The sequence below is a fragment of the Aptenodytes forsteri genome, unplaced genomic scaffold, assembly GCF_000699145.1.
Source record: "Aptenodytes forsteri isolate BGI_AS27 unplaced genomic scaffold, ASM69914v1 Scaffold255, whole genome shotgun sequence".
In the NCBI taxonomy this organism is placed as follows: domain Eukaryota; kingdom Metazoa; phylum Chordata; class Aves; order Sphenisciformes; family Spheniscidae; genus Aptenodytes; species Aptenodytes forsteri.
In genome coordinates this window covers 10,781,850-10,796,802 of record NW_008794888.1, presented here as the reverse complement: position 1 = coordinate 10,796,802, position 14,953 = coordinate 10,781,850, and the positions used below count along the sequence as shown (strand labels likewise).

At 42.9% G+C, this 14,953-nt stretch overlaps 1 protein-coding gene across 1 annotated transcript in view; it reads right to left on the bottom strand.

Moving 5' to 3' along the window:
• KALRN (kalirin, RhoGEF kinase) overlaps positions 1-14,953 on the bottom strand; it is a 338,232-nt gene that overhangs the window by 320,025 nt on the left and 3,254 nt on the right. Inside the window, exon 2 of the mRNA XM_019470941.1 lies at positions 4,929-5,043. The gene's annotated coding sequence lies outside the window, so the exon portion shown is untranslated. The remainder of the gene's footprint in view (positions 1-4,928; positions 5,044-14,953) is intronic.

Below are 14,953 nucleotides of genomic sequence, written 5' to 3'. Positions count from 1 at the left end.
CATACAATGGAGGCTGGATATGAACTGGCTATTGAGTGGCAAAAGGCTCTTAAATTCACTAGCATTCATGGCAGTTATATACTCCTAATAAGCTTCTTTCTCCAAAACAGACTTACAATTTTTAAAAAATCAAAATTTTTTATTATTATTATATATTTAGTATTTTTTAGAAAATACTAAACCTCCATTAGCCTCATTAGCTTCACTTCATTTTTTACTGTGGTATTTTGGTACAAGTGTATGGTGGAATAATTATCTTACAGATGGCACCAGATGTTTAGTTACTAAAATTAGTATGAAGTCCCTGGTGTTATTTTTAAAATACATGGTTATTTTTGTAGATCTACAATAGCCTCCAGAAAAAAAAGCGATCCTCAAAAGCTTCTTTCGTGCTAGGACTATGTAGCAGAAAGTAGAGCTCTAGAGTTTAATTCCTATCAATCAACAAAATTAGTTTCACACTACTCCCGGCCAGAGGAGCTAATATACACAGTACCACACGTCATCAGAGAAGGGCTTAAAATAAATCACAGAGTGGGTGAGTATTGCTACATTTTGCCATCCCCTGTATTTTTCTTCTAATTTTATAAAGCCCCAACCACTGAACTAATCATTAGAGGCACTTAAGTTGTTTTACTGATCCTAGCACCTTTCATCAAACTCGTGCAGCTCTGAGGAGCTGTTCAAACACACAGGGCTGTCCCTTGGAAACATTTTGCTGCTGTTATGAGCCCTGGGTATCCCCCAGAACAGGGAAATATTTGAGCAGGTTTTTAAAGAGAGGACAAATAAAAAGTAGATGTCTTTAAAAATACAGGCCTCCGAGGCATCTCGGGTTTCCCCCTCTGCAGCGAGCACAGAAGAATGCTTATCTTGGCTCCAAAACAGATTGATGTGTTCAGCCGGAAGATTCACTATAGCTGACAGAGAACATTTCCTTCATCGTATTGCTTCACCATGTGAGGAGATAACTCAGGCTAATAATATTCTGTCTCCTTTTTATCCTCCTATAGCCTACGCAAAACTTAATTCTTAATTCCAAAGGGCTCGCAGAGGAGATTGGCCTGGTGCTAGTTTCGTTTACACACATATAAATCAAAACTCAGTCTACCAGAATAGATGGCACTGCACTGGTGTTAAAAAATAAAATCCTCAGCAAGGCCAGAAAATTCCTTCTCAGCTCCCCCGATCATAAACACCATGTTATCCTGGATTCAGTCACACCCTCCAAATTTCTAAACATCTCGTCCCATTTAAATTTGCATGTAAATAGGAGCTATCCTGATTCACAAGAAACACAGCTTCGCCTATCCAGAAAGCATTAGTGCAAATGTAAAACAAGCAGAAAATGGCAGAGTGGTAGAAACCTGGCATCCATGGCAATTATCTTTACTTCTACTGAATAGCATCTTTGTTTCTTAGTAACTAATTATAGTGGAACCGTTTGGAGAAAAAGACCTCGTGATATGCCTGAAAGAACCTGTGTACAGCACCAAACCAGGACCACATTTGTCCACAGCGTCAGATTCCCACTCACAACCTCCTCCTAGTACCCAAGACCGCAGGATCAGGCTTTTGAATCTTCCAGGGCCCCTAAGTCACCCCAGGTACTATGGACTGCAAGGTTACCATTTTGGGATATGAACAAACCGCGTTCCTAGACCTGAAGTCTTAACCCCCAAGCAGTAGTCCCCAGCCACACAGGAAACCCCACCGGCTGCAGGCACCTGCCTGACCGTGACTCGCAGCTGCATGAAAGCACTCACTATTCTGCTCTAACTCAAACACACATCGCTGCTTTCAGAAAACCCACATTATTATTCTGGTTTTGAAGAAGGAATTGCGGAAAGCTGAATCAGAAACTTTGAAAACTGCTAGCAAGACCCCAGTTTCACTTACCCTAATCTATCATCGTATTTCATCACCAATCTCATACCTGCTCAAAGCTCCCAGCAATGCATCACCTCTGCCCCCTCCATTAAGATATAAAACAAGGGTTAAGTGACAGATAGTATCACTGTGGATAGCAATCTGTCTCACTCAGAAACCATTGCACCGGGAATAAAGAAAGAATTATTATACTGGTGTCAATATGATAAATTACAGTCTCTTTTTTTTACCTAAAGAAGGATTTCTAGTTTTTAACTAGCACAGAAAACTCCCCCCCCTTTCAGCACTCTGAACATCAGAGCAGTTTCTCCTGACATCCTGTTCAGAGTCTCTGCTAATGAAACTGTTTATTTTGGTGGATGGCTGATGCAGTTATTCATTACAGCACTAATCTTGGAATAAATATGAACTGAGAGCCAGTGATATTAATTCAAACTGTTCCTTCCATATATTTGTTTCCAAAAAGTAAATAAGTTTGAAAGCTCTGCTGGTTGCCCTTGTTAAGTGAACAAAATATTTAGGGAAAGTGAGTTTTCAGTGTTTCCTCACATCACACAGGTTACGCAATCCTGCGTGCCAAACCCACAAAGTTTGTGGTCACGTTTCCCTCCTACAGCAGTGAGTTCACAGCTGCAGCACCAGACAAAGCAGGACTAGGAGGAACCTAAAGAAGTCACCTCCTGATTCATCATCCCCTCTCCCTAACAATTTATACCCATGCCAGAGGTTTTCCTATAGAGTTATAGAGGAATTTAAGAAGAAATTAGATTACTTATTCTAGTGCTGATGGGAATCCATTAGAAATCTTTTCCTCATGTCCAGCCTAAGCTTCCCTTGCTTCGGTGTAACACTTTTGTTTCTTGTCCTAGCCCTACAAACCCTTTCCTTTTGCAGCATCACAACGTGCTTCAAAGATCCTTCTCACTCTCTTCTGTTCTCTAGGCTGAGCAACCTCTACCCTTTTAATCCTTCCTTGACAGGCCACTTTTTCTAGACCTCAGATCACTTTTGCTGCTTTCTGCTCCACACCTCTCAACGTATAATATCCCAAACAGGAGACAGTACTCTGGTTGATGTCTCCAGAGAACCAGTCTGCAAGGATCCTTGGGAAACTGGTGAAAGCACTTCATGAATAGCCAGTCCCTCACTGCTGGGCACACTTTCATGGCAGGTGGTTGTACCGCTGAGGAAGGAATGTTCTCTGGTATAACAAGAGAAATGTCCTCAAAGGCTTCAAACACCAGGGCAAAACAAGCCTTTGCAGTGGGGACCAGGAGGGGGAATGCTTTTTTAGTGTTTCTAGAGAGACAAGCAGCTGGGTCTTGTATTAGCTCCTTCAGCATGCACCTCTGTCCCCCAGCTTCTGCATCAGAGAAAAACCATTGCTGGACTGATTTGGCATGAGGCAACGAAAAGCAGCAAAGGTTGAGCTAATCGATTTAGTTGTGTGCAAGTGGGGAACAGACGGGATGTATCTTGCTATTACTGCCACCTCCATGAGGGAGGAGCAATTAATATAAAAGGTTGACATATTAGAAGGTAATTTTTTCTGTGCAATTGCTTGCAACCCCAAGCAATGTCATATCTTCATATTTGCGACCATGCAAAAAATGATAAGATGTAAGGGAGCAGTTTCATTACTGCAGCAGCTGGAGCGGGATTGCCAAGCCCTGGGACACACACTCCCAGGGAGTGACCTACTGCTCTCCCAGCCCTGCAGCATGTCCGTAATCTCTCTCACAATATGGCTGAAAATAGAGGGCTAGAGGATAAAAAAAGGGGGGGGGGGGGGGCAGGGGAGAAAAGCAAAGCAAACCAATGCAGCTTATTAGTAAAACCTTGATGAGCAAAAGTCCAATGAAGCAAAAAAATGCATCGCCAGAGGGCTTGTGAAGTCCAGGAAATGAGCACTGGCAGATCTGGCACATGTGGCTGCGTTTGCCCCTCACTCTCTGCAGCCAAGCGATGAGTCTCCAAACAGCCCTCAACTCGCTTTCATACCAAATGCGGGACCTTTGTTCTCTGCACATCACATGTTTAAGGAACTGAGTGCATTTCCGAGACCCCTACCTCATGACTTCCAGACACAGCCAACCCCTCTCCCTTCAGGTGTTAACTTCACACTCTTTGCAAAAATATGAGCACTGTTTAACAGGTCATACCCCGGGTTTAAAAAAGAAGGTGCTCCTGGGTGGCACAGGGTGTGTTATTGCAACCCTGAACATCCCTTCTCAGCCCCTTGCTTGCCCTGAGATAACAGATAATTTGGCAAGCTTGAAAATAAGGAAAGGAAGCTGGATGAGGGCGTACATAGCCTCGTACTCTTGGAGGCATTAAACATGGGCTCAGGAATACCTACCTGGGCACTGAGCCCTATAAACTGTCTCCCAAAGCTTGCAAAGATATATATGCACTGGCAACAGACCTTTCCTCCAGCGTCCCTGGGAAAGGGATGGGGACCTGCACGTTGGAGGACAGACATGGGGACTAATGTGGGCAAAGGTGCTGGTTTACGTGCAGAACCATTTGAAATGCCTTTCTTTGAAAGCTTCCCCCTTAGTCCACCAATGTTCCTTCCCGAGCCTGGAGAAAGCTCTGGGAAGTGCTGGAGCAGAAAGATATGCCTCCTCGCACGGGGCAGGCTCTCCTCCCCAGCAACTACAGTCCCTACCCCAGCTATCCTGAACCTCCCAGAAGGTATTAAAAAGCAACAGCAGACTCTCTCCAGCTTGCTATATTTAACAGCAGACCTCTAAGCACTATCCTCCTTTTCCACCCCTCTAGAAGAGCCGCACAGAAACATGGGGAACGAGAGCTGGTCCTTGTTGCTGTCACGAGCCTGAAGCCCAGGTTTGCTCGCACCGCCTCTGCTCTGGGGCTCCTGCATGACCACGTGTGTGATAAAAACCATCAGACCATACACAGGAGGAGGAAGGGAACACTTTTGTTTCTCCGTCCCAAGAACTGAAGGTACTAAATGTTAATACTTGGAAATCAGCCACACACTGAGCTTTGAAGTGTTTTCTTTCTAGCTTTACCTTGGCACGCTGGCCAAATAAGTCACAAGTTTCCGAAGGTCTTCCTGCCTTATTCTGTCGTGATTGCTGCGGGCTGGGAAGGTCAAAACAGGACCACCTCGTTTATCACGGCCACCTGCAGAAAATAAAGGATTGTTAGAAAATCAGGCAGGAAGCACACATCAAAAAAACTATGTGCACTGAATTGATAAACATAAATTACAGCACATTCAAGAGCTCGTGCACTCTTCGTAGCTTTCAGGCTTGCCTAACTGAGGAAGACATGCTTGCATTTGCTGGAGCTCCAAAGGGGTGTAAAAAAAAAAAAAAACAAAACACCCCAACACACAAGGAAAATCGCTACTAGCATTTCTTCTGACTTTCACGTAATCCCATCAAATCTAATATAACTGCCAATCCAGGCAGGCAATGCTAATGAAATGCTACTGTGGGGTTAGTTTTAAACTGGTCAACACCAAGAAAGTGAAAGTATTTTTCACTGTTACTCAGTGTGTTGCATCATTCATTGCCAGATAGTTTACAGCATCCCGCCAGTTAGAAGTGATGTATCCCAGTAATGTTTATGCACTAAGACGTTCTAATCTATCTAGCAATTCATCAGAAATTGAAATTTTGATTCGAAGTTCATGCCTCCTATGCTTTCTATTTAGAGAGTGTTGTTGGCAATTGGAATACTTTATGGTTTGTTTTTTTCCTGTAGCTTTCCTGTCTTAAAATCCACTCCTTTTAAACTGCCAGTGTCTGGCACTTCATCTTTTACAGCAATTGTCAAAAGGCTTAGCCATAAACCAATGATTCTACCCTGAATTATACAGTCACACATATAGGGATGAATACAATCTATTCTACAGCACCTTATTTTATTCTCTGCTGTGAATAAAGTTTAATAAGCTTGAAACTGAAACCTAGTGTCTCACTCAATGTTCAGTTCTTTCTTCACCTATTATCACAGGATTTTTTCAGGAATTTTGTGTTAGATACATGTTTGCATTGTTATCTAGGAAAAAAAGTCATAGCAAAACTACAGTTGAAAGAGCTAGCGCAGAACTGCAAGGACCTTGCAAATAAGTTGTAAAAATGCAGATGAGTTTGTGCTTTTCAGTGAAAAGTATAATCCCTCTAACAGAAATATCACTTCTGAGAAAGGAAAATCACATGCTTCTCTGAACTAATTTACCTGGCCAACAAGAAAAAGCTATGCAAGGACATGCACATCTCCAGCACCAATCCAGCCTGCATTCTCTCGTGCAGAACGCAAGACGCCCTCACTCTGTGGGGCCATGACTCCTGTAGGGGTCCTAAACACCCTCATTCAGTAGGAATAGTCCTAAAAAGGCTCTGCTCTAAGAGTAGGATCGGCATGAGAGCACATGTGCGCTTGGAAAAACAGTATCCTGGATCACCACAGGACAAAGAATTGCTCTGGGCAGAATTTAGATCAGGAGTCAAGGAGGTGCCTCATACGGCAAGAGTTCCTGCAGGTGGAGAAACCAGAAACCAAACTGATGAGATACACGCATGTACCCCCAAGGCACAGGTTTTCCAGCTGGCCCTGCTTACGGAACAGAGAAGTCACTCATAGATCCAGCTCCCATCTGACAACATACCCCCCATCCATTTTATTCTGAAACTGTCCATTCAGTTGATGCCACGATAGGTACAAGCTCACCTTCTAGCACAAAGTGTCTCTCTACATGACCAGAGTCACTAATAAGCAGCTAAAAATAGCAATGTTGTTACTATATATACACATTTTTTTTAAATATACTTTTTTTTTTTAAATTGCTAAGTCCTGCCTAAAGAGTTTTCTACAGCACTGCAGACTGTGCAAGTCAAAGTCTGTTACAAAAACTTCATCTATACAGATAGAGATGCCAGTGTCACCCCGTGTTACAGCTTGTCAGCATTGAAATTCCCACAGTTTTCAATGGATGCTATATACCTGAAGGGCTACATCGTGCAACTCTCCATTGGAGCCAGGTCATGTCAGATTTGTCCAGGGGTACAAATGGAGAGGCAAACAAGAGATGCCACCTTCATTTTGAGCCCTTATGCAGCCGGGGGTACATATGGACGAAAACTGTCCTGCCTAATCTCCACCCAAATCTCTGTGCCTGATGTTTGCCTTTGGCTTCACACCATGAAGGTGAGGAAGGTCCATGGGAATTCGGTGTCACCTTGGCTGATTCATGCCTCTGCCACATAGCACGAGAATGGGGGTGTAATGTAACAAGGATTCAAATTACAAGAAAATAAGCTCATTTTTATTTTCAGACCTATATACATATATATGTATAAAAAAAATTCCTCATTTTAAGCACATTCTCCCTTTGTTGAGATTATTTCACACACCGTAACAATGCCAAAACCATTATATCATCCGTGATGTGTCCAACAGAAAAGCAAGCCAGCCTATAGAATGGCAAACCAATGTAGTAACTAAACCTGGAGGGAAATATTTTGTCAACACAGGAAGCTTTTCAAGGTTTTGAAAAATTTCCCGTCACATCAAGATGTAACCAAGGCTTTCAAAAGCTTCCAGATATTCACTGAAGCAGAGACCTGAACTTGAATTGCATCCCAGAAGAACATGCTACCCACTACTCAGTCAGGCTCCCTCTCCTCCTCTATTTCCAATTATTTAAATATTTCTACAAAGTGGAAAAGCACTAAGAGATGAGATCAGGAGACATCCAAGCCCACAGTTGTAATCCTCTCCCAGGATATGAAACACCCGGGAAGGGCCATGAGCTTCCCACAGCCCAGCAGCCCTGATCATTCTGATGCTGCCCATTCACCTCAGCTTAGGAAACTAAAAATTGTGTTTCTGGCCAGGGACCCCTTTCCCACCTACAGTTCCACCAAAGTAAGCTCTGCAAAAAAAAAAAAAAAGAAAATCTAAATTCTGGTAAGCTGAAAAAGTTAAATCAGAAAATTCTTGACCCTTTTACTAACAGTAACACAAGGATTTCAGCTACAGAAAAGGAAACAGGGTCCAGAACATTCCTGTCTTTGCTTCAGGATAAAAATTGTCCCTCAACAGTTCATCTAAACTGTCCTCAGGGGAGCAGGATAAATAAGGCTCTAGTGCAGAGTCAAAAGTTACCAGGACAGACCTGAGAAAATGGATTAATTCTCATCGGAGGAGGAAGGTTACATGACAACCCAGTTGGAGGTTTCTGGATGATGGAAGGATAAGTAAGTGCCTGGACCAATTCCTTCTAGTCCTATGGCACAGAAGAAGAAGGACACATGGAGCAAGTCTCAAGAAATGTGAAGTTTAGAAACAAATGTTTCTAATTCGTGATAAAAGTACTGTTCTATGCTTTGAGCAACAGGGTGAAATTATTATTACAAGTGCATCGTACATATTAAAATCCTTCACTTGTTTCCAGATTACTCATGAGCAATCCCTAATTTCTATGAAAGCCTGCACAATTTACAATTTTATGAAGAAACGTCAGGTTTCTTCCAGAACAAACCACGGTATGTTTAATTCACCATAAGACTTGCAGAATTCAGTAACTGTGGTTTACTCTCTTAAATACTAATAATATGTAACTTTTCCATTGCATATTATAACTGCAAATCTCAGCTTTTCTAGGCAGACTAAATGGGATATTACCACCACCGAACTTTATATACTTAACATGCCTATATTAGGATCCTCATCTCCTCTAACGGAGCCTCCAGACAGCCCCCCCCAGCCACTAAGAGAAGAAAATCTTTTGGCATTGGCTGTACAGGGAGTCTGTACCTTTCCTCTTCTTTATCATTATCTCCTTTTTTACTGAGGGGAATAGTCAGGTACAGAGAAGGGAAGAAATTTAGCCCAGATCCCACAGCAAGTCACTTAAAGAACCAGGAGTAGAAATGAGGTTTTCTGACTCTTGGTCCACTGTGTTAGAGCTTCATAGTGCTTAGGCTAAAAGTCAGCAACTAAAAACATTATAGAAACGCTCTCTGCAGTTAGTAATCCAGCCAAGGAGGCTAGTCTTGCCCCAAGTCAGCCATGATCTCAATGCCAATTTCACATGCACAGTCTCTTCAGAGAACTACCCAGCATACTGTTTTAAAAGAAAATAAAAAATTGAAGGAAGTAAAGCGTCTCAATTGCTCTAATCAATATGTCCCATCTCCTGCCTCCCACTGGGCTCACAGACATGGAATGCAATAATCAAACATGTCATTAGGTTTGCTAATTACAGTTATTAAATGCTAAAACAAACAGCTGATAATTTCTAATTGTTTTTCAAGGTGGGTTTTCATGGGCTTTGCTCTGATTTAGAGAGGCAAACAGATGGTCTAGTTATTAGTGCTCTGGAAAAAGGAGTCAGAAAAACACATGTTCTTCAGAGCACAAAGTACACTGAGAACAAATATTTAGGCATGTATGTCTTGCATTCCTCCTACAAAATTCTTTGTTGATGGCCTTGCCTGTCAGTGGCTTGCTTGCCGGTTCTTCCCATCTTCCTTTCTTCTAGGCTAACCATTCTTCTAGAAACCACTGCTAAATTCAGCATTTGTTCCCAGAAGTAGGATTACATCATCTCTCCTCCACAAATCATACAGGGGATATTCCAGTGATGGCACAAGGCATCATGACACATACCACATTAAAAGAAAACATTAAAGAAACCTCAAAAAACCCTGCATGGAAGCAGGCAGCAGAGTCTGTGACCTTCTGATGACCACTTTTCTGGTCAAGCCTGCAACCAAAAGGAAAGGGACTTCAGCCACAAGATCCCTGTCCTGGCAGCTGCCTGAACGGATGTCTTAATCCTCTCAGTGGTGGGCCCAAATATTTCTGCCTATGGTGGCACCAACTGCACACAGGTAAGTCAAGGTGCTGGCCAACCCAGAGTGTTATTAATGGGAACTCTGTGTACAGGCCTTCCCAGTTTCAAGCCCTGAGGCACATCCATCTCTGATAATACACAAAAAGCTGAAATTGCAGCTTTGTGTAATCTTGTTTAGGACAGGAAATTATCAGTTTCCTTAATGCAGACTTATTGTATACAACAGATAACGATTTCATCGAGCTCTGTTTTTAAGCTGCATCTCTCCAGTTCTATTAGCCATTCTACCATGATACTTACCTGCTTGCATGTTATCTATATTTAAGGGATTCAAGCCCTCTGCTTCCTTTTGCACTCTCTTTATAAGCATGAATTCACAAGGATTAACCATAGACACAGACAAATATCCACACACGTAAAGGCTCCCGAGTACCTTGTCTAAGGTCCTGGAACACATCAGCAACGGAGACAGGAGCAGTACACAGTGTCTCTGGCCTCCGTTCAGATGTCTACTGCAGTTCAAATGAATATGCTGCTTCATCTGACCCCTACAGATCATAAGCTGATCAATCTCGATGTTGCAGACTCTGCTGAGACCATAAGTGAGTTTCCAGAGGAGCTGAAATACTCCTCAAAAGGCACTTCAGTCCAAAATATGGTGAAAAAAGGAATGATCATGAAAAGAACTAAGAGACAGAACAAGCTCAGCTGATGTCAGGCGCCTCGATAAAATGACAAACAATATGCTCTGGATTTCTAAATCTAATTGACAGGCTTCCTAGGAAAGCAAAGTATCAAGGAACTGGTATCCAGAGCCTTAAAATAATATTCCTTTCCCTGCCATAGCTGAGCTCTGTGAGAGTCTGCTTGCTACTAGACCTCCTGCGAACAGACCTCTATACTAAAACTCCTCCAGCTTCAAGAGTGACTAATTTGTTGTAAGGGTCATATATAGGATTATCTGTATAATCACCCTCAAATTCAGTTGGTTCCAAAGCAGGTGATTCTAGTGCAACAGTGATGGAAATTTAAGTTCCCACAACAAGCCCACCTGTCAATTAACACAGCTGCAATGCAGTCACCAGGGCCTGATCCTCCAGTGTGTTGCTCTTTGCAGCATCCCATATCCCAGAGTCAATTGCCTGAACCAAATCCTAATGGCCAACATTTGCAACATTACGTTTAGGGTTAATGACTCCAAAAACAAGGCTGTACGTTCCCAGTAGAAGATCACTTGGCAGAGCAGATCAGAGGCTGTAGACGGGATGCTCAGCACAGCCACTGGAGGATCCCATTTCCCACCAGGTAGACTTGTTCCACAATCACCCAGAGCCACTGCATGGATTTGAAGAGACCACCTGTTGTGGCTTGTAACACACTTTTGCTGATTTATGCAAGTATTTTGGGGTACTTCTTTAATTTTAAATGTTTACTTGCCAACAAGCCACTGGGAAAATTGTCTCATTTCCCATGGAGAAAGTTACTGCCCCAGCAAAAGCAAAACTAAGGACAAGTGAGACTCATTAAAATGAAGGAAGAGCTTCTTTGTATGGAAGGCAAAACTTCCAAAGAGAGTCCAGAGGAGCCCGTTTCTTCCTCTGGAAGAAGCTGGTTTGCTGTGAAGTATTAAGGGAGCGCCAGTACCCTCCTCTTCAACGCTGACCCCTGCTCACACCTATGCAAACCTCGCTGCATTTTGCCCCAGCTGCAAATTAGGTTTTTTGATCTCGTCTCCTCTATCGCAGAAGTATGGGAATAGCTGTACATATTTAAAAAACAATAGAGAAACTGAACAAAATAAACCCCAAATCTTCTAAAACAAAACACCCCACTGCACACCCTCTCGCCCCTGGAGAAGGGAAGGGAACAAAACAGAACATGGCGATGGCAGTCACGCTGCTGATGACGGTACCGACAGGCACTCCAAACTCACACCACTGGGCATAATGTTAGAAGCTGTACAGAATAAGGAGAAACAAAGAGAGGCCATATTCACCCTGATCACACACTGTTTGTCTTCCTCATTTGAGATAAGCACAGAGAAACAGCAATGGCAAAGCTTCTGATGTTCATCAGCAAAGTGAAATACGTGGTAAACTGATTTAATATAGCTGGCTGCTCAGGTTTGCCACATCCCCAGCAGGTAAGTCCTCAGCAGCTACACCAAGTAGGGGATCCTGCAAATTAATGAAAGTTCAGGGGAGAGTTCAAGCTATTGGACTCACATAATTGCTATTAGGAAGTCTTTTTTTCCCCTCTGGTTTTAAGAAGAAATTCAGCCTAGAGCTGGAAAACACTGACAGATGAAAATGTTTCTGAAATTGCACATTCCAGCAAAGTATTTCCATTTCAAATAGCCTATATTTTCCCACAGAAAAAGTATTTAAAAAACCCCAACCATTGCTAAGACAGAGAGGATGTCCAGTTGTGAATTTCAGTGCTTCTTGTCAGTTAAAATTGATTCCTTAGGAAAAAAACATAAGCCTACGAACCAAAGTGCTTTCACAGAAACAAGGAAGTTTTCAGAGGTGACAAGCCTCATTAGTGGGTCAGAAGAGCACGCCTTACTGCAAAATGACCAAAATGGTTGGCTGTTATCTTATTAATTATCTCAGGTGCTACAGTCACCTCCCTGGGTCCTTATATTAATTTATAAGCTCCCAGCCTTGATTTCTATATAAGGACAACTCTTGACTGCTTGCGTAAATGAAGATGAGACCTTTGCTGAGATACATATGGAGCTCACTGTGTCTTTAAGGATGAGAAAACCCTGTGAGCTGGAACAGGATGGGATATACAGACCTTCTTGCTTCACAGGCTCGGTTCCTTCCTCTTATTGTTATTTTGAAAGTCCCTATCATTAATTGAGAAGCTATACCACCTATGTGACAGGATGCAGGGACCCATCGACCAGGAGGTGGTCGGAGTCCCACGTCTTTGGATGATGCCCAATCAATGACTTGTGATCCCACAAGTTCTTGCAAGTCTTTTTGGATAGAAATTTTGATTGGGTTGATATTTTGCCTGGTTTTGTAAGGCACCTGAACCTTTTTGCCTCTCCACAAGGCAGCACAGGTTGCATCACTACTCTCACACATGCTAATTAAGGAAGTACATAAAGGAGAAACCTCCCTGCTCTAAGGAGACATTGGTGGGTCTTGGCTGGTGTCTGAGTGCCAGGACAGTAAGTGCTGGCAGTGACTAGACATTCTCCACAGAAATTGTTTAATTTAGTCCATGGCTACAGTTAAAATGTATGGAAAGAAATATGGCAACTGATTCTGCACACTACATTTACAACCCATAAATGAAATCAGAAATCCCAGGAAACATTCTGATTTCTGCTTTAACCTTAGAGTCCCGATAAGGATATCTAAACAACCCCTATAGGTAAAGGCTCTTCTCTATCCTCAAAAATTACCTAACACTCTTGAAAAACAAAAGGAAAACAAACAAATAACAACAAAAACCCCAGCAGGCTCAGACCTCATCAAAAGACCTGGAAACTTTACAGTCTAAACTTCCTCATTTTCTTCTTCAAAGAAAAATCTGCATCAATGCAGCAGCAATTTCTAGATGAAAGCATGATGGCCCAAAACCACTAGGAAAACTCAACAGTCAAGCAATGCTATGTTTTTCTAATAGCATATTTCTTCTTTTTGGAATTTCCATTGATTTCAAACTACATCAGGGAATGGTATAAAATGGAAGACATTCTTCTGTAACAAAATATAGAAGAATTGTTGATGTTTCATTTGAAATTTCCATTCCAGAGGAAGACGAGAATGAAAACTTTTAATTTAAATCAAAACTTTTAGTGCAAATACAAAATGTTTACATCATTCAAAAATTAAATATTTTGGTTAGTTCTATTCCCAACCCAATACAAATTCCAGTGTCCACAAATCAGCGTTTGAGACGCCCTGAAACCTGGATCTGAACCCTTCCAGTGCCCAGAGGGCCCTGGGGTCTCATTTCAACCCTTTCCCTGAAGAGTGAAGTGCATCCATTGCAGAAAAAGAAAAAATATGCCCCTCCACATGTGGTCCCCTGTACCTCTGGCACTAAGTGACCTGTGGTGTCTTCAGACAAGTTTTTGGGAAGGTCAGTGTCCTCCCCTCTGAGACTTCCTCTTTGATTCATCCTGCTGGCCTAAATTTAGCGAAACCTAATCACAAAGTTGTCCTTTCATCTGATCTATTTACACTGAAATTCCTCCTCTGAAAGACCTTTCCTTCAGGTTCTCAGCCAGGCTCAGACATCGCTGCGACCCAGCTCACGAGGCTGCCCTGAGACATATGGGGTTGGGGACAGTGGGCTTTTGAAGGATGGAGGTGGCCAAACTGTTAGCCCATCCACTTCTCCCTGCCTCGTGCCTTTTGTTGCCCAAAGTCCACAGAAAAACCTCCTGCTTTGCTGAACGCGGGTTGGGAGCTCTCCTTGTCACAGCTGCAGCAGCTCACTGGCTTATTACACCCTTCTGCCTTTTGCTGTTGATTCCTCTGTGCTCAACCACCCGCTCAGAAACCTGGCCAGCCTCCTCCTTTGTACTCCTGCCTCGGCAGATGAGCAGACGGTACCTGGGTGACAGGCAGGAGCCCACGCGCTGCCGCTCTTCTGAGCCCTCCGCGGAACGGGAAGTGCTGGGAAGGATGCTGAGAAACTCTTCTGGGTGGGATGTGGGGAAAGGGCAAATGCTTTCAGCAAGACCCACGGCATTAGTCAAGTAACAAGCTTTTCATAGCCTAAGTCTATGAAAAGCTCCATGCATGGGAAGGGAACATGGTAACATGCTCCCTTCCCTGTCGTGAGAGCCTCATATGCTTCCTCCCATATTGCACTGATCAATAGAAAATCTCCTATAAATATAATCAAGTAGCTGAACAACATCCCAAGTTAAACCACTCTTCTAAAACAGCATCTGTGTTTCCTAGGAAAGACTATAAGCCCAGCTTCCAAAATATTTCACCACCTCTCACTGAAAAAAAACACCTAAAATAATCTACAACCTGTTTTATTTCCTCTCCTCTGCACTCATCTCCTTCTCAGAATACAAAAGTCAGTCTCTGGCCTGTAGCTCGCTCCCTAATGGTTCCCAGAGCCATTCCATTGCTGGAAGCAACACAGTGAGCCACCCAGGCAAAGCCAAGATTTTATTAGGGTTTAGGCAACAAGAAGGTGGCCAAAGCCCCCCCCCCCCCCCAACCCCCCCCTTAATCTGCTTCC